We start from the raw sequence: 27089 nt of genomic DNA, 5'->3' as shown, positions 1-27089 counted from the left end.
TGGGAATGATACCGCCAAAGATGCCCGCAGAACAGAAAGAGCAATGAATGATGAGCAGAAGCGCCGCAAGGTAAGGCTGTTCCTAACGGTGTTCTTGATCTTGCAGGAGCTGAGCGCAGAAGAAAGATGCAGGCCTTCTGGAGACCGATCCGAACACGGTGAGTGTCACGCTGCAGGTGCAGAAAACGCAAAGCATGTTTCTCAGCCGGGGTGTGGCTTAAATAGTCTCTTGGTATCGGAGGTGTCTCTGGGCTGAACCACACCCAAAAGACTAGAACGCACATGCAGTACTGGGAACCGAAATATGTGGGGGCATCTATCTTGTCCCCATCAATGCACTACAAGTCCAATCCCCAATGTTATCCTATGGGAGTGAGTTAGTCTGCTGCCACAAGCGCCAAGTCTGACTCCAAGTGAGTCTTTGGAGGGATGGAGAGGCCCTTGAGGGACATTTAGGTGATCGTGGCCTGGCTCCAGCCTGACATCTTGGAGGGCCAGGGTCATGAGGGGCAGGAATCATGACAGCACTCCCCCCCAAGACCCCTTTCAAGGTGGCTCTTCTGTCTGGTCCTGGTTTGGTTGGATGGTTTTGGTGAAATAGTCTAAGCAAGTGAGGTGCATGGATGTACTCACAAGGCTCCCATGTCCTGTCTTGTGGAGCATACCCCTTACAGTCTACTAAGTAGTATAATTTGCATCTGACGTACTTTGAATCTAGGATGTCCTTGACTTCTAATTCTGGCTCCCCGGCGACTACTACTGGCTGCGGTGGCATTTCTACCCTGGTCCCAGGTAGAACAGCTTTAAGGAGAGACACGTGGAACACAGGATGAATCTGCATGTTTGACAGCAAAGCCAGTCTGACCGCCACAGGATTTATCATGGAGGTGACGGTGAATGGACCCAGGTATCTTGGACAGAAAGTTCGGGCTCCTTTAATGGGCACGTGTTTAGACGCCAGCCAGACTTTGTCTCCCACTTGGTAGTTGGGGGCCTTTGCTCGGTGTTGATCAGCATACTTCTTTTAGCGGTTTCTTATCTTGAAGTAGGTGTTCAGCTGCCCTTTTAAAGGTTTGAGAAATGGCTGTGTGCAAGGTTTTGACTGCTGGCATTTCCAGGGTTGTAGGAACGTCCAACTCAGAAGTGCGTGGGTGCCTGCCATACATGGTATAAAAGGGTGTCTGCCCAGTGCTGGTGTGTAGGGAATTATTATAAGCATATTCAGCTATCCATAATAGGTCGAACCAGCTTCCTTCAGCTTGGTGTAACATGCAACGCAGATACTGCTCGAGCTTCTGATTTGTCCTCTCAGTTTGACCATCCGTTTGGGGATGGTGACTGGTGGATAGCCGGATGTCGATCTGGGCCATAGAGCAGCATTTTCTCCAGAAGTTAGATACGAACTGAGTACCTCGGTCTGAGACCAAAACTGAAGGAAACCCATGGAGCCATACGATGCCTTCAAGAAATACCTTTGCCAGATTGGAAGCATTTGGGAGCCCCTTAAGAGGAATGAAATGTGCTATTTTTGAAAATAGATCCACGACCACAAGAATAGTGTTAAACCCTTGACTGGGTGGTAAATCAGTAATAAAATCGAGGGACAACGTGTGCCAGGGTGCTGGTGGAATTTCCAATGGTGGTAATAGCCCAGCCGGTTTCTGCTTGGATGACTTGTTTTGAGCACACACTCCAAGAGATAGGATGAATTGGATAATGTCTTTACGCCACGTGGGCCACCAATAATTTCGTTTTACCTTCGCTAGGGTTTTAGCGATTCCGGGGTGGCCCTCGATCAAGGAATCATGATAACCGGACATGACTTGTTTTCGTAGTTCTTGGTTTGTTAAGAATAAATGATTCCTGAAGTAGGGCAACTGATCGTTTATCATGTAATGTTCTCCTTGTGCACTCCACACTTGTAATTGCTCCGGACTCATCAGGTTTTGGATTTCTTCATGTAATTCTTTCTGAGTTATGGTTGCTATGATTCCTAGGAGCTGGCCCTCAGGATGATTGCTATTGGGTCAGGGGTCTGATACCCTTGCTCTTCCACCCCTATACAGGAAAGGGCATTGGCCTTCCCATTTTTCACCCCTGGTCGAAATGTAATCACGTAGTCATATTCAGCAAAAAAAAGAGCCCAATGTAGTTGTCGTGAGGATTGGGCCTTTGTCATTTTTAGGTACTGGAGGTTCCGGTGGTCAGTTATTACGGTGATTGTGTGTCTGGCACCCAAGAGGTAGTGCTGCCATGCCTTAAAGGCTGACTTAATGGCCAGGAGTTCTTTGTCTGTGATAGCGTAATTGAGTTCAGGGGGTGTGAATTTACAAGACCAGAAGGCAACAGGGTGTAACTGGCCCATTTCGGGGTCCTTTTGTGAGAGGACGGCTCCCATAGCCATGTTTGAGGCGTCCCTTTCTACCAGGTATGGGAGATCAGGGCGAGGGTGGCGTAAGATTTGGGCAGATGTGAATCTTGCTATGAGTTCCTGGAAAGCCTCCTCGGCTTCTGTTGTCCACTGGAACTTTTTGTTGCTTTTACTTAGTAATGACGTGATGGGATGCACGATTTGCGAAAATCCTGGGATGAACCGGCGGTAGAAGTTTGCAAAACCCAGCATACTTTGAACCCCCTTGAATGAATTTGGGGATGGCAAGTTCAGGATAGCATCTACCTTGTGTACATTCATTCGGATTCCATTCGGGCTGAGAATAAAGTCCAGGAATTCCACCTCAAAGACGTGGAATGAGCACCTTTCGAGCTTGGCGTAGAGCTGGTGTTGACAGAGTTTCTCCAATATGGATCGGACATGATTAACGTGGTCCTGCTTTGATGCGGAATATACTAGGATAATGTCGATGTACACAAGAGCACAGACATCAATCAATTCCCGTACGACATTGTTCATGAAGTATTGAAATGCAGCAGGTGCGTTGCACAGGCCAAAGGGCAATAATTGATATTCGTCCAAGCCGTATTTGGTGCGAAAAGCGGTTTTCCATTAATACCCCTGTTTTACGCGAACAATGTGATATGCCCCCCTCAGGTCTAGTTTTGTTTAGATTTGGGCATCTTTGACTTGATCAAGCAATTCAGGGATCAGTGGCAGGAGGTAGCGTTTTTTTACGGTAATCTGGTTCAGTGCGTTATAGTCGATGCACGTTCTCAAGTCCCCCTCCTTTTTCAGTACGAAGAATAGAGGACTGGCTGCTGGAGACTTCGAGGGACGGATGAACCCGTTGGCCAGGTATTGGTCAAGATAGGCCTTCAGGTGCTGGTTTTCTGGTTCCGTGAGTGCGTAAATTTGCCCACAAGGGATTTGTGCACCGGGTATCACGTCGATTTGGCAATCGTATGGTCTATGCAGTGGCAGGGTATTGGCCTGTTCTTTCTGAAAGACATCTTGAAAGTCCTGGTATTCACTTGGTAGGGTGCCGATTGCCACAGTCACAAGCGTGGAGGTTCTGGTGTCTATTGGTTGTTTCTCTTGGCGATAACATGTGTGGGCGCAAGTCTCGGGAAAGGCCAATTCTTTTGCTCACCAATCGATTCGAGGATTATGAGCTACCAACCATGGCATTCCCAAAATCAACTGGAACAGTGGTGCCTTAATGAGGTCAAAAACGATAGATTATTGGTGTCCATCCTGGCACAGAAGGGTTAAAGCTGCAGTGCATTGGGATACTGGACCAGAAGCTAATTCCGTGCCATCGACAGTGGTAACAGTGTCAGTGGTTGATTTAGGGCATAACGGAAGCCCCATCTTTGCCGCAAGATCCTGGTCCATGTAATTTCCAAAGGCTCCACTGTCTATGTACGTTCTTACTGCGTGCATCCGAGATGGTTGTTGGTGATTGATCAAGACCACAGATAGTGCAAAAGGGGAGGTCTGTAGTTCACTTTCTTCGCTTGACAAGTGGATCCCTACACTTGCTGGGCTGGGGAGTTTTCTGATTCCTTGATGGTATCTTTCGTGTCTGTGGCCCGTATCGTCCACTTCAGTGGCTTCGCAGGGCACTCTTAAAGGAAATGACCTGACCTTCCACAGTACAGACATAACTGCTGCTGTCTCCTTTTATCCCTTTCCGCTTTAGTCAAGGGGGTCTGACCCCGCCGATTTGCATTGGTTCTCCTGAACCTTCTGTTGTTCGGGCAGTGTTGTCCTTTGAACGCACATCCATAGGGCGAGGGTCCGGTCTGGTTCGATCTGCTCTTCGGTCCTGAAACCTATGATCCAGTTGAACAACAAGGTCAATGAATTCTGAGCAGTCTTTTGGGGGGTTCACTACTTGTGCGAGAACATCCTTGAGCCCCCCCACAACCCCTGATGAAATAACGTGGTTCTCTTCTCCATTGGCTATTCTGCTTCAACTACAAGTCTATTGAACGTGGCTATGTATGTTAATAGGTCTTGATTCCCTTGGCATAGGGACAGAGGTTCATTGTCTAATACCTGCCCATGAGTACGACGGGCAAACAGCTTTTCCATCTCCTGCTGTAAGCCCCTGAAGTCATGCAGCAAAGGATCGTCTTGGGCCACAAAGAGTACAGACCAGTTTGCGGCGCAACCACTCAGGTAGGAAAGCACAAAAGCGACCCGTGATTGGTCATTCGGAATGGCCCCTGGCCTACAAAGGAAGTGCAGGAGGCACTGGTTCATGAATGTTGCAAACCTCTTCGGATCCCCGTAAATCGTTCATGCGGGGCCAAGGGAATTGCCCCAGGAAGGGTTATCTGAACGGGATTGGCTGATGGCGCTGTCATCGAGGGCACGCTTCCCGGCAATGGTGCATGCCCTGCTTGTGACTGGAGAAGTTGCCGTCTTAAATCATCAGTGCGTTCTTTGGCTACTATCAGCTCTATCCTCAGGGTGTTGGTCTCCTGCCTGGCTGCATGTACTTCGGAACGTAGCTGCTCCAATATGTGGGCTAACTGGTCGGTTTCTGACATTTCCATGACGCCCAGGTGGATTTTGATGTGAGTCTTTGCGTTCTGTAACACTCACCTGGTATCCACGGAGACGTCACTCAGCCTGTTCTGACCTCTTACGACCTCAAACCCTTCCCTGGAGGCTATTCGACTGGAGACTGGGTCTGAAACACAGGATTGGTAGAGTTTAACTCCCTATTGTCTCTCTGTGCTTGAACCCCTTCTTCCCCGGGGTCCAACCCTTCCCTTTGATCCACAGCTCACCTTGTTTTCTTGGATAGTGTGCTCTCCGTCCTGCCTTCAGCACAGCAGTGCGTTGATTGATGCGGGCTCATTGCTGCCTAGTTACTTCACTGGCAAGAGTCCGACAGGTAAGTATAATGAGTCTTTTGAACAGTTCTCTAACTTTGTTCCTTTCCTTCCTTAGATGATGACCGGCGTCCGGGGATGGCGGCGTGCTGCTGAGATGAGTAGCGCTGAAGGTGAGTGAGAGCGCGATGCGCGATGCACCCCTTTCGTATTTGCATTGAACTGAGTTCTTTCTCTGTGTCTTTTAGGTGCTGTGACGTTTTCAGTGTGGATGCCGGTTATGAAGAACAAATGCGGTGGGTAACCGCGTTATGCGGCGCCTCTAGATGTTTCCACGCTAACCTGGAGTGTCTTTTTCCTCTTGCAGATGGATGAGAAGTTCCCGAGACAGAGTTCCCCCAGAGCGGCTGAGATTCAGGTAAGCGTTTGAAGCTTGTACAGTATTTAAAAATAAGCGAAGATTTGCAGAATGCTTACTAATGCCTTTTTTGTGTTCTTTTCCCTTTTCCTTAGGAAGCTGCATGCCGGGATGGGAATGACACCGCCGAAAATGCCTGCAGAACGGAAGGAGCTCTTGTTCTTGCAGGAGCTGAGCGCAGAACAAAGATGCAGGTCTACTGGAGACCGATCTGAACACAGTGAGTGTCACGCTGCAGATGCAGAAAACGCAAAGCATGTTTCTCAGCATGGGTGTGGCTTAAATAGTCTCTGGGTATCCCAGGTGTCTCTGGGCTGAACCACACCCAAAAGACTAGACCGCACATGCAGTTCTGGGGTTCTGGGAACCGAAATATGTGGGGGCATCCATCTTGTCCCCATCAATGCACTACAAGTCCAATCCCCAATGTTATCCTATGGGAGTGAGTGAGTCTGGTGCCACAAGTGCCAAGTCTGACTCCAAGTGAGTCTTTGGAGGGATGGAGAGGCCCTTGAGGGCCATGTAGGTGATTGTGGCCTGGCTCCAGCCTGACATCTTGGTGGGCTGGGGACATAAGGGGCAGGAATCATCACAGATTTAGGCAAAACCTTAAGTATTGATCGCAAATATATGACGAAGGACATCTTAGTAAATAGTCAGCCGTCTATTGAAAGGCTTTGTGTCCAAACACACGGATATCAAAATCCTTATATTTTTGACACAACCTATGATTTTCTATCCAGTCATGCTGGTATAATTTTTGTTTTGCTCGTTGAGGATTGAGTAATAACAAATCGAGAGTAATTGAGGCATCATCTAATACATCTAAAGTGAAATTACACCACAACTTAGTAAATACATGCTCTCAAGCCAGTAAGTGCTGAGCCATGATGCCCAGGGTGCCAGGAGTGGTAATTCCCATTCTGGATTTTCTGAACAATGCACACATTTTCCATTTAATTTGAGATTGCGGAGTGCACTTGGGTAGGTGCAGCAGTTGTTTCCAAAAGCGGGCTTCAAGAGTATTCCACCACCTGGATTCTTTAGGCAATAGGGTTTCTACACCGTAAATTATACTGGGGATCACTTTCTGTTGATAAAATTGCAGGATATGCTTCAATGGGAATTTCCCATACTTTTCTCTGAGTACTTTAGCTTGGGAAATTTACATTTGGAGTTTGGTCTGTAGCACATCCTCCATTGCATGGTTTGATGTAGATGCCTATTATACCCAAATATTTGTTCTGTTGCACTTTCAAAAGGATTTTGCTTTGTAGATGCCAATTGCACATTTTTACTTTCACTTTATTCTGAGGTTTGCACAACATGATTTGTGTTTTTGTGCATTGATTGCTAAATTATTAACAGACACATACAGAGCTAGATAATTGAGTAATTGTTGTAGGCCCATGGGTGTCTGTGAAATAAGTATTAAATCATCTGCATAAAGCAGATGACAGATGGATTGAGGGCCCAGTTTAGGGGAATCACATTCAATTGATCGCAGAGCTATACCTATATCAAACAGAAACAGATTGAAAATGGAGGACGCCAAAATTCAGCCTTGTTTAACACCTCGATAAGTTTCAATGATTGATGAAAGTTTGCCTGCCAGAGTCAATCTCACTTGCATCGTTGTGTTAGTGTGTAATAACATGATCAAAGTTAGTAGTGAAGATGGGCAATTATATTGAACTAATTTGTGATACATAATAGATAGATTGATTGAAATCAATAAAAGCAAAATATAATAATTGATTTCTCGCCGCATACTTTGATTTTAACATATTCAGAACCATAAGATTAGGGTTGGTTCCAAGGCCAGCGACAAAACCGGTTTGAAAAGGATCCCTTAGATTACTCTGACAAGTCCATTTATATAAGTCCCTCAATATTTTTCTTGAAAATATTTTTCCAGGGACGTCCAGCAATGCTATAGGTCTGTATCTGGATGGTAAGGTGCGAGCACCCTTCTTATATATGGGGACTATAATAGAATGAGTCCAGGATTCCGGCAGAGACTGAGTTGCATTGATGAGTGAAAATATATTGTACAGAATGGATGCCCATAGATCTGGATGTTGTTTAAACATTCGATTTGAGAGGCCATCAGGCCAACAAGCACCTGCTTGACTGATTTTATTACTGTAATACTGAATGTCGTCCAAATCAAAGTTAAAATGAAAACACTTATAATTGTCTGTAATATTTGAAATTGAGGAGTTATGAGGCAAAGCATAAAAATTAGAGAAACGAGAGATCCAATTCAATTCTGATACATTATTGGCCTGGGAGACTGAGAGTGGTGCGTGACCTTATTCAGTAGGGACCAGGATCCTGCAATGTTCTTGGGTTGTAAAGACAGTAACATAGCTTCCCCGTCGTTCTGGTAAATTTTTGCTTGCATGGCCCTTAATGTATTCTTATGTTTGGTTTTTATGCTCCTCAATATGGATGCTCTATTAGCCACAGGTTCTTTTAATGCTTGCCGTTTCAAATAGCGAGAGTGTGCTTTCAAATTTTTGGCTTCCCAATTAAAAATGTGACGTTTTGGACAACATACTATCTGACCTGATGTACTTTTTGAAGAATTAGAGAATTGAAAAAATTGCATCAGATCTGAATAATTGGTGGTCTGATTGATGGAGGTTGTTGTTTCATTATGGAACGGAGCATCCATATATCTATTAAACTCGCTCAAAGATCTCGGTGACTACCATAGGCGGTTGCCCCCATTATTCAAAACTACACACTCTTGTGGATGTACCTTATGGGCAATTACAATGGTTCTATGGGTCCTCCATTGGGGTACTAATTGATTATGATCACTGTTAGAATTTTCAATTATACAAAAATCAACAATGCCTGGAAAAAAGTGAGAATTGACGTAGACAAAATCAATTATAGACGAGCAAGAGCCTCTTTTCCAGGTTGGATGTGGAGGAATGGAAAGGCTCCATTGAGCTTAATAATACTATAATACGAAGCAAAGGCCAGCCATTTTGTCAGCCTAGATTTGTTATTGGATGTATGATGAAATATGCAATCAAGATTCAAATCTCATGTAATAATGATATTAGCCACAGATGTATATAAAGCAACTACATTTAACAGTTCGCTCAGATCTTAAAGAAAACATCCATCAGATATTCATGCAGGGTTCCAATAAACATTAATTAGAGCATACGAAATGTTATGGATGTGCAGTTTTACCAATTGCATGTATTTATTAGGGCACCTCCATTCTTCTGCTATGATGCCTTGATCTATCTTAACTTATATTAGCAATCCAGAAGTTGGTCTACCAGAGTTCGCTTGAATAGCTGAATAGCTGAATTGAGGAAGATGTCATAATTGTCCCATAAAGGAACCAACGTCTTCCATGTTTCCTGAAACATAAGGATGTTATGGTGTAAAAGTGAATTTTGATTGTTATTAATGATATAAGAAACGCCTCTGGTGTTCGAGCTAATAAGGGAGATATTTTGGGCATTTATGGCATGTATTGGCTAATTCGATTGTGAGGCTGAGCGACAGGAGCATTCTGTTGGTTTGCAAGACATTTGTTTTGATAAGTGGAGAGAGATTTAGAGTTGATTGTTTGAGATTGTGATTTCTGTCTCGATACATTCACTTCTGGAGTATCAATGGAGACAACAAAACCCAGGGATAGTAATTCACTTTTGGCCATCCATATGGTGTTTTGGATGACCTTGGAATTCATCCATATCCTGATGGAATTGAAATTCGGCTTGGATAGGAATCCTATTAAAGCAATGTTGGCACTATTGATATCCTCGAGCAAAGGAATATCGGAAAAAATAGCCAGAAGAGACCTCCGATTCAAATCATATTGGGCGAAGGGTCTTGATTTACAAGATAGTTTCAAAGAGAAATTTGCTGGAAATGTTTTGTAAGAGTTTCCCAATATTGCATTGTTCATTGGTCTGGGTTCTTTATGAATTTCAGATGCACCCATCACTGACTGTAATTTTGTATTCATTGCTGAATGCAGTATTTGTATAAGTTCAGGGGTGACTTGAGCCAGTAAACCATGTGGGTCATTAAAGATAGAATAAGTGAGTGTGAGAAATTATCCTATTGTTGGATGTGCACACAACATTTAATATGTGAAAAAGTAAATATATATATATATATATATATGTATATATATATATATATATATATATATATATATATATATATATATATATATATGTATATATATAGTAAAAAAAACGTTGTTAAAGGGACGTTATGGTTCAAAGTAAAACTGAAAAACCCCTGAAATTCGGCAGTTATGGTAACATAAGCAACCATAACTTGCGCCACTGTGCACTGCTAACACTAACACCCAGGACATCAAAGATGACATCACAAATGTCATTGATGACATCACTGATGACATCACATGTGCATTTACTTTTTATAAAAACTCTCTACAAGGGATTCTTATAATGCTGACCAAAAACTGTCAAGGATCATTGGGATAAATATCAGTAGCTAATTAGTGCATTAAGCAATGCATTGATATAAATAGCATTCTATTATGAAGTTCTATCCAGTATACTAAGCTAATCATGCAGAAACATAGGCAGTGTGTGCAGCATACATGATGAAGGTGCCATATTCATAATCTTGCCATGTTGAATACTGAAATGATAACTGCTTTCTTATTAGAGTTTTGCGTACTGTGAAACATGTAATAAGTAGATCATAAAACCCACTTAATACATAATTATTACAGACAAAACACAAAGAGACAACAACACATACGAATATGAGTATATACAGGGACAGTGAAGTAAACAAAAAAGCAGAAATAGTAGCAGAAATAGTTCATAACCTAACTGATTGTCTTTATGCAGAGAAACTATTGCTCTGTTTCAAAGCTGCTACTTACCATATGTATGTGTATCACATGATGTGACTGCACCCAAAGGAAAGGAGAGTGAGTATAATGTATACAAATATGAGCATATACAGGGAAGGTAGAGTAATAAAAATAAACTATGAGAAAGTGCTGATATCCCTAATGATTATCTTCATGCACAGAAAGGATTGCTCTCTTTCAAGCCTGTGTCTTCCGCTATGTATATGTTTCATATGATGTGACTTGACCCTAAGTCTACAAATATAGTACCTTTTCAATTTTTACTTCCTGACTGTTACTGAAGAAAACTATGTGGCTTCGATATGTCATCAAAGGATAAAAAGGGAGAGCCAGCCATGTGATGTCATCAGTGATGTCATCAATGACATTTGTGATGTCATCTTTGATGTCCTGGGTGTTAGTGTTAGCAGTGCACGGTGGCGCGAGTTATGGTTGCTTATGTTACCATAACTGCCGAATTTCAGGGGTTTTTCGGTTTTACTTTGAACTATAACGTCCCTTTAACAACGTTTTTTCACTGAATTTCATAGGTTTTTAGTAGCGCAACTTAACCATAACCTCCCTTTAACAACGTTTTTTTACTGAATTTCATAGGTTTTTAGTAGCGCAACTTAACCATAACGTCCCTTTAACAAAGTTTTTTCACTGAATTTCATAGGTTTTTAGTAGCACAACTTAACCATAATATCCCTGACTTCATTTACATGTAACATAGAATATACTAACCCCCTCGTAGTGATTTTCATGTCCGCGGACTACCGCCATGTCCGCGGACATATCGAAAATCTGAGCGTGGTGAATGTAAATTTAAATAGTGTGCCCCATTTCCCCTTTGAAGTTGGCTCTGAAAAGAGCCGTTTTTTTTTAACAGATGCTTGACAGACACCTGTTATTTTGTATTTTTTTTCTTGTTTTTTTTCTTACTTTACTCCTAAAATCTTCACATAACCGTCTCCAAAGCAACCCTTACATTCCAAAATAGAAAGGCATTTCCCGTAAAAGATAAAGAAATGCCATCTTCTTTAAAATTAACAGCATTACTGGCATCAATATTCTCATTATTACATAAGAACATACCAGCTCTAAGTATGAAGGCACAGATGCCTCGGTTGATGACACACCTAGCAATGTTTTGCTGAGGACAAAAAATTGAACTATTGTCCCATATTGTCCTAGGTAGTAATCCAGAAAAAATTACTTTCGCATTTGGAAGGATCTTCATTACGGCTTGAACCAAGCGTTCCAAATCAGCCAACAAAGTAGGGGCACTGACATTGCACAAATGGAAAGCACCATAGTGCAAAACTACCACATGCGGACTGTTCATCGTGGCCATATCCTCACAAACTTGTACAATTCCCTGTACATTGCAATCAGGCACAGTGCTTCACACCACCTCCACTCCTTTCACATCAAAGTTCTTTGCAACATGCCTGCATTCAGCGTACTGTTGTAAACCATGCACAAACATATCTCCGAGCACCAACACCCTGACTTTCTCCACTTCTGCCATCTTCACTACACACAGTCCTTTCAACACAAATCCACAACCTCGACATCTGATTGGCTGATCCGTACAGTCTTCTTTCCATGTTGGATTTCCTGGAAAAACCCAGATGTAGCAGGCCCTGTCCACGAACAGCCACGGTGTCCGCAGACGGCGTCCACTTTACTCTCTGTGCCATTCCCACATTGCATACAGCTAAGCAATCACACAATACGAATAACGTCCTCAGAACACCCCCATTTTGTGAATTTTTGAACATTTCAGGACAATTATCATTTCATTATTCAACATATTAACATTACAAATATTATACTTTCATCTTGTACTCTGCACACTATGCTATGTTTCTCCATTAGTAGCTCAGTATACTAGATAGAATCCCATAATACAATGCTATTTATATCAATGCATCGTTCAAAGCACTAATAACGTTATGATATTTATTGCAATATCCTTGACACTTTTTTCGCAACATTATAATAAAAATCCTTAGCACACAAATTCCATGAAAAGTACATACACATGTGATGTCATCAGTGATTTCATCAATGACATTTGCGATGTCATCTTTGATGTCCTGGGTGTTAGTCTTAGCAGTGCACGGTGGTGGCGTGAGTTATTTTTCATAGCTTACCATAACTAGCGATTTTCAGGGGTCTTTCGGCTGTACTTAGAACCATAACGTCCCTTAAACAAACTTTTTTTAATATCACGCAAACAATATACAAACATGAAGTGCAAAAACCAACTTCTCACAGATGGCTTTACACAGAATGTTGCAAAGTAAGAATTTATGCTCGTTCACAGTGAAGGTCAGCTGCTTCCATTTTTTTCTCGGGCACCGGAGAGGCTCACGAAGCGGACTATAAGGTTGTATTGTGTTTTGACCTTGACAGACAGAGATTGTGATGAAAGACTTCTCTTGAAGGAGTGTTGCTAAAACGTAAGAGAAGATAAGGATGAAATTCCTGAAACGAAACCACTTTTATATATTATATCACTATGCGAAAGATCGTTCGCAATAAATGTACTTTACCAAATGTACAATCCTGCTGTTTACTTTTAAACCACAGTTTCATATTCCGAATTGTGGCGCACTGAGTTGTAAGCTGATCTAACACTATCTGTACCGCAAAGGAACATCGCGTGTCTCAACATGAACTTTTGCGGATAGACAACAAAGACAAATGCAAATTGCTGAATATTCTCTAAACATTTGATGTCAAATAAATGTACTTTACAACATTTACAATCTTGCTGTTTGCTTTTAAATCACAGTTTCATATTCCGAATTGTGGCACGCTGTGTTGTGACATAATGTGTGTTGTCTTCCGGGTTCTGTGTAAAGTCGCGTAGTACTGCAGACGACTGGGGACGTTTGATTACGCACCCTGTAACGTCACGGAGAGAGGCAGGGAATATGAATGCTTTGATAATATCAGGCTTAGGGGCGGGAGATATGATTTAGTGTCGCAAAAGCAAGTCAGCCAGGTCAATAGCGCCAGTCATAGGATTATCACATAATGTCGGCGCACACCAGCCGGATTTATCGTTTCTTTAGTGGACAAAAAGTCGGTTGACACCCCTAGGAAATTGTACTATTAGCGGACAAAAGGAGTGCTCTTAAAACACTTTCACCCTGACAACGAACAATACAAACAACGTTCTCAGAACACCCCCATTTTGTGTAATTGCAACCATTTCGGGACACTGCGAGTGTTCTTAGAACACATTCAACTAGACAGATTACAATACGGACAGCGTCCTGAGGACACCCCCAGTTTGTGTATTTACAAACAATTAAGTACACCGCGAGTGTTCATAGCTCATTTTTACCTTCCTTGCGAACAAAAATGACACATGCTCCGTCCTCTAAACACCCCACCATTTAGTTTATTTACAAAATGTCAGAACAGCCGTGTTCTCCGCGGACAAATCGAATGCAACAAAAATGTCTAGCACATAAAAAATCAAAACATTGAACCTATCTCATACTCCCCCACCCTCCCCAAACACTCTTACACACCAACACACGGCACTAAATACAATTTTTTATCCACGTTTCACTGCGCTGTAAGCGGTCGACTGCGAATACAAGATGGTGGGCGCCACAGAAAATCTGACGCGCTCCACGCCCCTCGCCGTCCAATCAGCGAACATGTCGCATGTCCGCGGACATGACGCAAGGCCATGGGCCAATCGGGGTGCTGTCCGCGGAGCGAACAGGGAAGTCCGTCCGCGAAGCAAACACAGATATCACAAATTTTTTTGCCTTACATTTTGGTCATTTTTAAAAAAACTACTGGACAGATTTACACCAAATTTACAAAAGCACGCTTTTGGGACCAGGCCGCCGCTCCTGCCGCAAATTTGGTGTAAATCCATCCAGCGGTTCGGGCTGTAGCCGTGCGCAAAGTTTTTTCCCATTCAGTCTATGGGAAAAAAAAAGATTTGGGACCCCCCCTATACCTTTTCCCCCCCTGGACAAATCCTCACCAAACTTTGCAAAACAGTTCAGAGTCACCCAACTACTTTTTTTGCAAAGTTTGGTGAGCAAAGTTATAAGCCGCCCAAAAAGTGCTCTTCCTATGGAAACAGCAACTTAACCATAACTACATGGCCACTACCGTGGCCATGTAATATATATATATATATATATATATATATATATATATATATATATATATATATATATATATATATATATATATATCTATAGGAATTTGATTATTATGAAGGTATGCATCAGCAGTGAAGTACAGCAGGGGTAATTTCTCAAAAAACCCTTGGATAAGTTACTAACATCAACCTTGGGTGTCTTCACTATCTGTGCTTACAACCAAAGTGTCAAAGAACTAGATCATAGCCACTTGTGGTAGCATAGTTTGTTATTTATACAAAGGATATCATGAGGTATATATATGTAAGCATAAGTTTCACGAAAAGTGATTCCACAAATGGTGGAAACATAAAGCACATAGATTGCGTACATTTTGGTTGTACAATTAATTAGTGAACACCCAATTCCAAACCAAAGGGACGCCAAAAGGTAATTCCACAAATGTTTGAAACATAAAGCACATAGATTGTGTACATTTTGGTTGAACAATTAATTAGTGAACACCCAGTTCCAAAAAAAAAAGACGATAACACGTGTTTCAACCCAAAACGGGCCGTCTTCAGGGCGTAAAAGACTATGAAAAGGCTAAACTGCCGTCTGGCTAAGATACAACTGGGACATTTTCCTTTTTAAAGAACTGCAATGATTTAATAAAGGCTGTTTGGATGTATACAACTGGCGCAGTTTCTTTTTCGACTCCTGGTCCGAAAACGAGGCATTTTGGAAATCTTTGTTTGGAACCGCATGGTGAGGAGTGCAGCTCGAGGGAATAGTGTATTTTTATGCTATTCAAAATGGAAATATATATATATATATATATATATTTGTGCAAGATCATTCCTTACCTACCAATATTCATTTAAGTAGTTATGTGTGCAAACAAATAAGGATTCATTCCATAGAAAAGGTTTCCGAGTTTGATAGTTGTGGCGTAGTTTTTCAAAGGTAATACTAAAAGAATGAGATAGTTATACTGAGTATTTTGCATTTGTAATCGTTTCTAGTTTAATTGTCGATAGCGCTGTTGTCAAACATTAGGTTGAATGATACAGTATTCAGTGACAGATTTTTAAAATTAGAAGTGAAAATTCTCAGAGTTCTGCGCATATCATTAATGCTAATATATTTAAGTGATGGTAAGATCACGTTTTGCGTTCATTGTACCGAGTAGAATCTAACGTGTCATTTCAGGAAAAGAGCTCACCTAAGTCTGCGTAAAGCAAAACTAAACGTGCACCTTAATTCTGGGTACACCCCTAATATTAAAACTCTACGCAATTCCAAGAGAACAACAAAGAGTAATTGAAAAAATTGTCTACTGATCTAAATAAAGATATCTTTACCACTGCCCCAAAAAACTACATAAAGGCCATCCTTCTAATAAAAAGCACCACTTACAATGATAGAATTATCAAAGCCAGCTCTGGTACCAAAGAACTATCCTGCCTGAGCTTTAGTCATCAGTGCCCCCCCCCAAGAATCATGACTCAAAGACACCACATGGTGCAATGACATACAAAAATCTCTTCTAGACAAAATTGCCTTGTACATATGAAAAATGTAAGAAAAAAAGTTATACCTCTCTCCCAATCAACCTGTACAGGTCCCCATATACTCAGCACAGAACCCAACTAGTTTGACTTCAGCACTGTTTCAACAACAGAAGTGTGGAAAATTATCACAAGTCTCAAACCATCGAGATGCCAAGGCGATATTTGCCCAGCCTCCCTCATTAAAGAATGCGCAACCAAATTCACCCCATTTATGACCACATTAATCAATGCCTCATTCGAAACTAACTCCGTCCCCACCAACCTTAAAGATGCGTGGGTTCTCCCACTACTCAAGAAACCTGCCCTAGACCCTAATATGCCTACCAATTACAACAGTTCCTTTTCTCCTCAAAATACTGGATCGAGCAGCTTTTCCTCAAATTCAAAATCATCTAGAGACTAACAACCTACAGAAAAAGGAAGCTGCTTTCCAGAAAATGTGTTGGATTGAGCTTGTTTCAAGAGAAGAAATTAGAATATTACATAAGTACATTTTCAATTTCCTGTACATTTATGGACATATTTATGTATGTACATATTTGCTGAAATTGATTATATAATTTTATTGTGCATTATAAATTATAGAAAGGAAGGTTTAAAAAAAATGGTTCTCCTTTCCCTCTCTTCTTCTTTCTTCTCCCTTTCCTCCTAGAATTTAGGTCTGGTCTTTAACATATCATCTTGCACTACTGATCACCAACTCATGTCCCCCTGCACCCCCACCCCCAGCAGTGCGGGGCACCTGCCAGCAGGCCCCCACTCATGTCCCCCAGCACCCCGCCCCCCAGCAGTGCAGGGCACCTGCCAGCAGGCCCCCACTCATGTCCCACTCATGTCCCCCTGCAACCCCACCCCCCAGCAGTGCAGGGCACCTGCCAGCAGGCCGCCACTCATGTCCCCATGCACCCCCACTCCCCAGCAGTGCAGGGCACCTGCCAGCAGGCCCCCACTCATGTCCCACTCATGCCCCACTGCACCCCCACCCTCCAGCAGTGTGGGGCACCTGCCAGCAGGCCCCCACTCATGTCCCACTCATGTCCCCCTGCACCACCACCCCCCAGCAGTGCGGGGCGCCTGGCAGCAGGCCCCCACTCATGTCCCCCTGACCCCACGTCATGACGATCCTCAATCATGGCCCTTATGGCCAGCCTCCCCAGCCCAATGACCTAAACAAGTATTGCATCCACCCACATAGAAAAGGAAATTACATGATACAACCCCAAAGGCAAGTACGTTACTGAACACATGTCCGTCACACACACACAATGGGTGCAAGTGAATGTGAAAACCCATATCATGACATGCATGAAACCAATGAGATAATACCACACATCGAAGTATGAAGAAAAAAATGTATTAAACACAACATGAATGTAATTAAAAGAAAACACACAACAATGGGAATGATTAAAGAAATGCTGCATATCCGTAAAATAATATAAAACAAGAAATCATAATCCAAAGAAATCCAAAAGAAATGGTGTCCAAAGTCACAGTCCAACAAAGCAAATCCAAGGGAAAAAAGAAAGTGAAATCCATTGCTCCATGGTGAAAATAAAAAAAATGAGAATAATCCAATGGTGAACTATGTACAAATGTACAATCCAGGGTCCATGAGCCCAACTGATGAAATGAAACCTACCAAAAATACTACCTAATAAAAAACTATATACAAAAACATGGTGCATTGTCCAAGTGCAACCAAAATAAAAAAGAAAAGGAAAGGAAACCTAACACTATCTAACTACATACAATGGCGGCGGGCCTGTGGTGTCCCGGGCCAGGGCATCATTGAACTCCATGTTGATGTCCCGGAGGCGGGCCTCTGCCCGCCTCAACCCCGACGCATGGAGAACTCCGCCCTGACCATGGTGAGCCACGCCTCTTCCGCCCACCGCTGCTCCGCATCTATGCGCTGGCCCGACCGCAGCCACATGGAAGACACATCCATTCCAGGGTCCTCCTGCCCTCTGGCCGATGCCTGCCCCCCTGATGTCGATGGCCCACAGCCATCATTGCTCCCACCTAGAGCCTGCTCCTGCTGCTGGTGCTGATGCTGTCCATGTTCCCTGTCCGATGATGCCTGCACATCCTCCATCAGCTGGTCTCCAGTTGTGGTGTCCACCCCTGCTGGACCACTGACTCCCGACTGTGGCAGGGATGGGATCTCCACCAAGCTGGCTGTGTTGGTCAGTCCAGGTCCACAGGGGGCCCTGGTGGAATCTGGGCCGGAAGACGGCAGGGAGAACGACTGGTGCATAGTCTCCACAGAGGAGGAGAGGTCCGTCAGAGTGCGCGTCACATGTAGGAACCCACCAACCAGGGCCCCTCCCAACAGTGCCACGTCACGACGCTGCTCTTCGTGATGGCGTGGGTTCTCTGCCCAGGAAGAATGCACATCATCACGAATGTCACGCGTGCGCAATGCAACACCAATCAGGACGGAGCCCATACGTTCATGGGACCCCTCGTCCGCAGGGAGTGGAGAGGCAGATGACCTGGCACTCTCCCCTACCTGCGGATAGGCCTGGGACGGGGCCTCCCTGCTGATGCATGGTGGTGCAGTCACAGGGCCAAGGACAGGAACATGCACAGGCCCCTCCGCGGTGACCTGTGCTGCCTCCTGACCCTGTCCCAGGACTGCACCACTTGCACCAGTGGTACTACCCCCACCAGGCCCCATGTGTGGCTGAGTAGCGGGCTCCTCCTCCTCTGTGGAGACCACCAACCTGGATGTCTCTGTACCGTCTTCCGCCATTGCAAGCCCGTGTGGGGGCTCACCCGGCCCTTCCGCCACAGCCGTAGTGGCAGACACGGCACCAGCCCCCTCAGTCCCGGATGATGGCAAGTCCTGGGAGGGTGACGGGCCTTGCGTCGCCGCCCAGTGGAGGCATCCCCATCACGTGGCTCCACAGTGCCCTCTTCACTTGACGCTGCGTTGAGGGAGACATAGAACACAAGCATCAGGGTACAGTACAATATTCCCCTAGACAGGAAGCAATAACACATGAGTGGCAGTGTCTAACATCACTTCCATCCTGTCCCTCCACAACACATGGATGAATGCACGCAACACACATGCATGAACAGGCATGGTGCCTGCAATCAACATCAGCATCCATGTACAAGGGCCTCTATTAATTAAAATGTTTCCTTCAAACTCACATGCATCCTGGCTCACACTGATCCCATGCACACACAATCACGGAGGGTCATGCATCATGCCTTGTACACCACAGACACAGTGGATAGACAAAGTGCATACAATGGTGACCGCACTGCATGAGTGGATGTACACATCCTCACGGACATGTGTCATGAATCCATGGTGTATCAAAGTCACAAACATACTTCTCAGACACACACACATGTGCACCATACATGTACATGACAGCAGCACCCATCCCTCACACCCCCACCATATGCAAAAACAGACACTGGCATGCTTTCATGTGTGCATTTGCCATACAGCTCCCTATGTAGCATTGGAACTCATGCACCAACCATGTGGTTCGCACATTACTGGTCTCACATGCATGACCATGATGTCCCTGCACACACAAATAAGTATCAGACTACCAGCACACTGCAACATGCCAAGTCTCGCACACCAATGCTTGGCCACTTATCGCTCAACTCCAGACGGGTCTTCCTCTGAAGGATCTGGGCGTGGAGCGCTGGGCATACGTGTTCCAGGGCCCTCATCTGGATGTCAATCATGCTGACCCGGCCCCCCTCCGTGAGGCGCCCGGCCTTGTGGAGGGTCCTGGACCTGAAGTCCTCCCAGTGCTTCTTGACGTGCTTGATGTCGTGGGTTGCCACCCCCTCCGCATTGATGGCAACCACTACATCGTCCCAGATCCTCTCCCGTCCTTCCTTGTTGGCGCGTGATGTTCCGAAGAGGGCATCATAATGCCCCAGGACACCAACTTCCTTCACACTGAAGCTGGTGGCCCTCTGCCTCTCTGGCTGGGGGTCGCCAGTGGTCTCAGATGGTGTTTGCCCCGACATGGCGACCCCTGAGGCAGGCGTGGGTGGGCAACTGGGTCCTGGGGCTGGGCTGTGGAGCGATGGTATCCCAGGCGGGAGTCTTCTGTTCCAGCAGGGGTGGACACAGCAACTGGAACCCTGGCTGACGTGCAGGCACCAAATAGCAGGGCACGTGGGCAGCAGGCAGTCAGGCAGCAGCAGATGGCAGGTGGGAGCGTGCTCGGGGCTCTGGGGGGCAGGAAAATGGCCTTCAGGGCCGGAGCATGGTCTTCCGTGTGTGTACGCGTGGCCAGCTTGATACGGAGTGAATTGGCACGTGAAAAAAGTGCACGTCAGTGTGAAATCCGAGGAAAGGCCCTTCGCGCGTAAGCGCCTCAGCACACGTACGCGATTTCATTGGACCAAAGGCCCTTAGCGCATAAGCACGTCTGTGACGTATCGCGCACTGGTGTTGCCCTGGCACGGGTTGAAGATCCCACGTGGCTTTCCATTGCTCTGTACGTGCTTTTCGTGGGGTGCGGGCATGTGTTTTACAGCCTTTGGGGTTCACACGCTATTACTTCACAGCGGGTGGGTGTTGGCTATATGTTCTTCTACACACACAAGGCAGAAGGTGAGTGGTACCCCACTCGCACAGGGCCAATCGCATGTGAAACTTCCCGTGAACCTCAGGAATACACGTACCCCACTCGCACAGGGCCCTTTTGCGTGTAAAACTACCCGCGAACCCCAGTAATACACGTACCCCACTCGCACAGGGCCCTTTTGCGTGTGAAACTACCCGCGAACCCCAGTAATACACGTACCCCACTCGCACAGGGCCCTTTCGCGTGTGAAACTACCCACAAACCCCAGTAATACACGTACCCCACTCGCACAGGGCCAATCGCGTGTAGGACTTCCCGTGAACCCCAGTAATACTCGTACCCCACCCGCACAGGGCCCTTTCGCGTGTAAAACTTCCCACAAACCCCAGTAATACTCGTACCCCACTCGCACAGGGCCAATCGCATGTGAAACTACCCGCGAACCCCAGTAATACACGTACCCCACTCGCACAGGGCCCTTTCGTGTGTAAAACTTCCCGTGAACCCCAGTAATACATGTACCCCACTCGCACAGGGCCAATCATGTGTGACACTACCCGCAAACCCCAGTAATACACGTACCCCACTCGCACAGGGCCCTTTGGCGTGTAAAACTTCCCCCGAACCCCAGTAATACACGTACCCCACTCATGCAGGGCCCTTTCGCGTGTAAAACTTCCCGTGAACCCCAGTAATACACGTACCCCACTCAGTATATACGTGCTTTTTATTTGTGCACACTTTTGTAATGTGCAGGGATGCTACCGCCTGCCTTCGTGTGGCGGACATGTTTAGGCCTGTGCGTGTCTTTGCCCGTGCACGGGTTTGCCCTATTCAATTCCATGAATACGTGTGGTTCGCGTGCGTGTGGACGTTCTGTGTACTTCCCATCAGTACTTCCCCAGTTACGCCTTCTTTTTCACTTGTTATTCCCCATTCCGCGTGTTATGCCCCCTGTTCCGCCTACTTTTGTTGTGTGCGCTGCGCTATGTGTGCTTTCGCTGTGCGCTCAGCGCATGCTGTTTGGAGACGTGTGCGCCAGCATGTGCCATGCACGGAATTGGCGCACAACCAGTGGGAAAGTAGCGCAGCGCCTTCCTTGAATCACACGCGTACGTGTGCGCTTGCTTTCTCACGCTTGCGCCTCCTTGCACCTGCTTGCACTGGGATTATCGGCCCACGTTTGTTCCATGAATCGGCCTCTAAATCACTAACGGGAATTTACCAAACGATCCAGGCTGGGATGGCCCAACACGACCTCTGCCTTAATGACAAAAAGACAGCATTACATTGGGTCACAACAACTCCTAAACAAACTCGACGAGGCCTTCAAATCCTTTACGATCAGCGACATTACCATCAATGTCTCCAAGGAAGTAAAAACCTTGGCATTTACCTGGACTCTGCCCTCACATTATCTAGACATGTTAATGCCACAGTTGATGCGGCAGCTCATCATTGTTTGTAGACCTTTCTGTCACCAGTCAGCTGTACCACTCTGGCCAGAGCCCTCATCCTATCCAGATAGACTACTGCAATTCCCTCAACACAGGTACCAACCAACGTAACATAAGAAAACTGCAGGTGATACAAAATAATGCACTAAGAGCTGTACAAAATATCCCCAAAAACTCACACATCAGTGAGGCAAGATGCAAAGCCCACTGGCTGCAGGTACATTATCGAATCCTCTTCAAAACCTTATCACTGACACACAAATGTATCTCGCACTCAGCCACCAAATACCTTTTCCGATAAATTCACAATGACTAAATCCAACAGACCGACTTGCGTAGCCTATACGCATCTACTCACCATTCCTCTTCACACAAGAGCAACACAAATCAATGTAAGCCTTATACCCCTCATGGTAGACTCATGCTTACATCAGCTTTATGTTATTAACTAACCTGCATATTACGTATCTGTATAATTAGTAGTACTGTACAACCTGTACAAATGTAACTTCAATTCATAAGTGACACTCATGTAACATGTTTTCTGTACGTTTCATAAGAAGCATAGCGCCCAGATGCCTTAGGGCTGGCGTGCTCTACAAATGGTAAAATAAATAAATAAAGACAATTCTGTTTGCAATGAGGAATGCCATAGTGCCCATGAGGCAGTGTTACATTGTTTTGCGCTTGCTTCTGGGTCTTTGCCTCTCATGGTGGACATTTATTTTTCTGCTGTTTTCGGAACGTAAGACATGTTTTGCAAGCAATGCTGATAGTTATAGGTTTAATTGTGGGAGGTATTACATCTTGGCAGGATTCTTCACAGGCAAATCTAGCACGGAGTAACTGTTTAAGTTATGGGGTAATTGACTCTGTTCTCTGCCCAGTGGCATTTAGGATATTATTCAGAAAATGAATCCAGATTTAACAAGAGCCTAATCGCTCTCCCGCATGATAACATTGAGCTAAGCATAACATCTGGTGGTTTTCCAGCAAGAATACATTTAGTACGCGAGCATGCTGTATTAGTATTCTTGCTGGAAAACCGACCAGTTGTTATTTTAAGCTCAGCGTTAACATGTGTGAGAGCGATTAGCTTCTTGTTAATTCAGGATTCATTTTCTGAATAATATCCTACATGCCACTGAGCAGAGAACAGAGTCAATTTACTGCAATTTAAACATTTACTCATTGCCGACAAGTAGGCACAAGGAGTTTTTGAATTATTTGGAGACAATTGCCTTCATTACAAGTTTGCCAGTCCGGAAACAACGGTGCCGGTAAGCTTAGCAGCACTGTTGTTTCCGGAAACTACGAGTCTGCTGGCGGGTGCCGTTTCGCCTGCCAGGTCTGACCCTGGCGGGTGCCGTTTCTCCCGCCTGGTCTGACCCTGGCAGGTGGAACGGTACCCGCCAGCAGACTATGATGGAAGCACCAGCACTGCTGCGCACAGTGCCGGTGCTTCTGTCCTCCCCATTCCCATTGAGTCCTCTGGGACTCAATGGGAATGGGGAGTAACAATTGCTGCCGCCTGATTTACCAGACCACAAATCAGGTGGTGGTAATTCATCACAAGTCCGGCGGCAGCCTGCCATTCTTACCGGCACGGCTACCGCCGGACTCATAATGAGTCCCAATACCTGATTAAGAAGATACGAGTATGCATAATTGCAAACATGAATGTAGTGTTGAAACTTCAATACTATTGTATGATGTAAAATCATGTGACTGGCAGGAAAAATGCACTGTCTCTCGAACATTTGTAATATAAGTTTGTACAAATTGCACCAAGCACTAACATCACCTGTTTACAATTTGATGTTAATCCATGTATATGTTGAGCCCTAAGGAAGAGAAAGGTTTTCTCAAAACACGTGTGGGCTCAGTGTGAGATCATATTTAGTGTGTATATATACACTCAAGCCAAAAAATAGCCTCATCAGGCATTGCTACTCTATGCACATAGATCACTTTTTTCATGAGTTACAATGTGTCATTAATAAACAGATGCAATGCCTGACAATCAACCGTTTATAAGCCTCATTAGTCTCAAATGTAGACGACCATTATATTGAGTGAGCACATTTGAAAACATGTTCATGTTAACACTCCACAGTTCTTCAGTGGGTTATTACATTTTTCACATGTGGAAGCCATAGTTAATTTATAAAGAGAAATTCAGAGGAAACCCTCAATGTTCTAGAGTGTTGATATTGCGATTAGCTTGTCGACTGCCATCAAATAAAACAATGCGATTTAAAAAGATTATACAAGTCTCTTAAATAACATTCCACAGAAGTGTTGGGACTCTGCATTGGGGAGACTAGCATTGTCAAGTAGGAATGGGGGTTATGTTATATATCATTTAAGAAATTAAAAGCAATCATATTTGCATGAATTATAAACATACCAATATAGGGTGCTTTCTATAGGAAAGCATTGTCAAACCGGATATTAAATTATTCCTCCTATTATAACGATATGTATGTATATTGGCCTACGCCAAGTTGCTTAAAATTGTACGCGAATAACTCTCTATGGCAAGGTCTTGACCTTAGAAATTGATGTAAGCCGCCATCTTGAATCAAGCCTCCATTTTAGGTTAGAACCGCCATTTTGGGGTTTTTGTACAAAGTCACCCTTTAATCTAAAACAGCTGTCTCGTGTGCCCTTGTTCTTGCCTTAACCTCTCCAACCTCTGTAGGAGAGTTAATGTCCAAGCTGCCTTCAGGCTACATGTTAGGGTCAAGTAGACCTTGTCCTTTGTAGACCTCGGGAGCAGGGGATTACTTGAATTAACAATGTTAAACTACAAGTATACAAGAACAGTAATGCTATCTGTAGATTCTTAATGCATTTCACAATGTGTGTTTTACATACATGCCTACATTAGAAGCCAACAGCACCCTATACATGTGAGAATACTACGTAAATGTGAAAACGTATTTTGAATGTAATAAACATATGTTTGATGGTGATTTTCTCCACTACCAATGCGTGTCAATGACGTATGAGACACTCCAACTGAATGTCTATTTAGAAATCTTTTCCAGTATCAACATATTTGCTTATTATTGATGGAAATCTTTAAAATATATATTGCCGATAAACGCCAATTTTGAAATTATGTTGTTTTTTAGTGTTTGAAATGTATGTACGTATAGATTTGATTTATACAAATGGATGTATGTGTGTTTTTTAAACCAGCAGGTAATTTCGGTCAGGTTATTTTTTGGAGAGAATCTGCGTGCGCAATGTATAACTTTGTTGGTGACTTTCCCAGCATAACATTTACTGGACTACATTTGGTTTTGACTCACTACTTTGTAAAACCAAATATTAAGAACAAATAATGCCTGTTTCTTTAGCCAGAATTGTCCATGTGGCACTGTACACTAGGGGGTGTTAGATCAGGGCATGCAGCCTTGGTAGATTTAGAAATGTTTCTATAATTCATCCAAAACGCTGGACTTAAAACATCACATGGCTGCTACTTGAGCCAACACATCAGAATTCCAGATGCCACTGCAAGGTGTAAATAAAGCTATGACAAACTTTACAACTTCCTTTATTGTAGATGTGCTTCCAGGAACACTTTACATCCATTAACTGATAAGGAACTGTCTATGGAAGAATTTTTTTATTTTGTGCAGCGTTAGAGATTAACACCTGATAGCTAAATTCACCATGTTATTGCTTATTTTAAAGCCCAAAAATCAAAAGATTTTAAGGTAGATTTTTTCAAAATGCTTAAACAAGTTTTCTGCAACACATTAAAAACTGCACAGTGTTTCTTTTAAATTGATTAGATGTATCAGAAAAGCTAGCTTACAATACATGAGACAAGGCAATGTATGGCTTCATATGCCTTCGCTTGTTCTTCTATTTGGTCATGGAAATCCTCAGTGACTTGCAGTATCTTTATAAAATGTTGTAGGTTAAAACATTTCCTGTTGAAATGACAGGCATTTTATAAAATGAAAAGGTGATCATATTTTGAAAATAAAAGTTCAGCGAGATTGTGAGATCTGTATAAATGTTTGGTTTCTTTTTTGTACTGTATAGTGTTAATCGTGAAAGTGGTAAAAAAAAAGATCAGCTGCTGTGTGTGGTTACAAATGTCAGAAGTGCACTCAGAACTGTGGTCTGCTAGTGATAGTATATGCAAATAATAATAGCAGAAGACATTTTACATGCAATAGAAGACATTATTTATTGTCTGGATGGCTTTTATTTCTAGCTCAATGAGAGTGTTACATTTGAATCCATAGTTTATATATTGTAAGAGAGTAATTTTGCTTAAAATAAAAATGTATAGTGGAAGTACACAGTACATTTTTACACTTATCTGTTGGAGCGTTTCAACATAGTGTATATGTTTTCAAGATGGTCTATTAAAGCATACCTGTAAGATACATTGTTAGATGTTGATGGCTACAGATTTTGAAAGAGTAAAGTTGTACAAGTTTAAAAAGGTCGTTTGTTATAGAGTGGGTCCCGATTCACAGCACAAAAGCAGTCTCGGATTTATGAGATACATTGTAACTGTTGTGGAAAGGTGAGAAGTTTAGATGGACAGTTTGTGGATGAGATTGTTGGATGCCTCTGTGGCTTCTTGAATCCAGCCAATCAGAATGAGTTGGAGGTATATGGGTAAAAATGAAAAAAGAGATCCTTTGTGCCGATCGCCCGATGTCCGCAGGTATATGTGGTTGTCTGTGGATGAATTACACGTGCTATCCTGGCACTTTGCCATACCTTCGTGACACCTCGCAGAAAAAGAGGAATTCAGTTCCCACAGAATCTCACATCCGTCCTTGAA

This window comes from Ambystoma mexicanum, chromosome 5q (genome assembly GCF_040938575.1).
Source record: "Ambystoma mexicanum isolate Mex_15411 chromosome 5q, UKY_AmexF1_1, whole genome shotgun sequence".
NCBI classification, from domain to species: Eukaryota; Metazoa; Chordata; class Amphibia; order Caudata; family Ambystomatidae; genus Ambystoma; species Ambystoma mexicanum.
Note: the sequence above shows the minus strand (reverse complement) of the source record.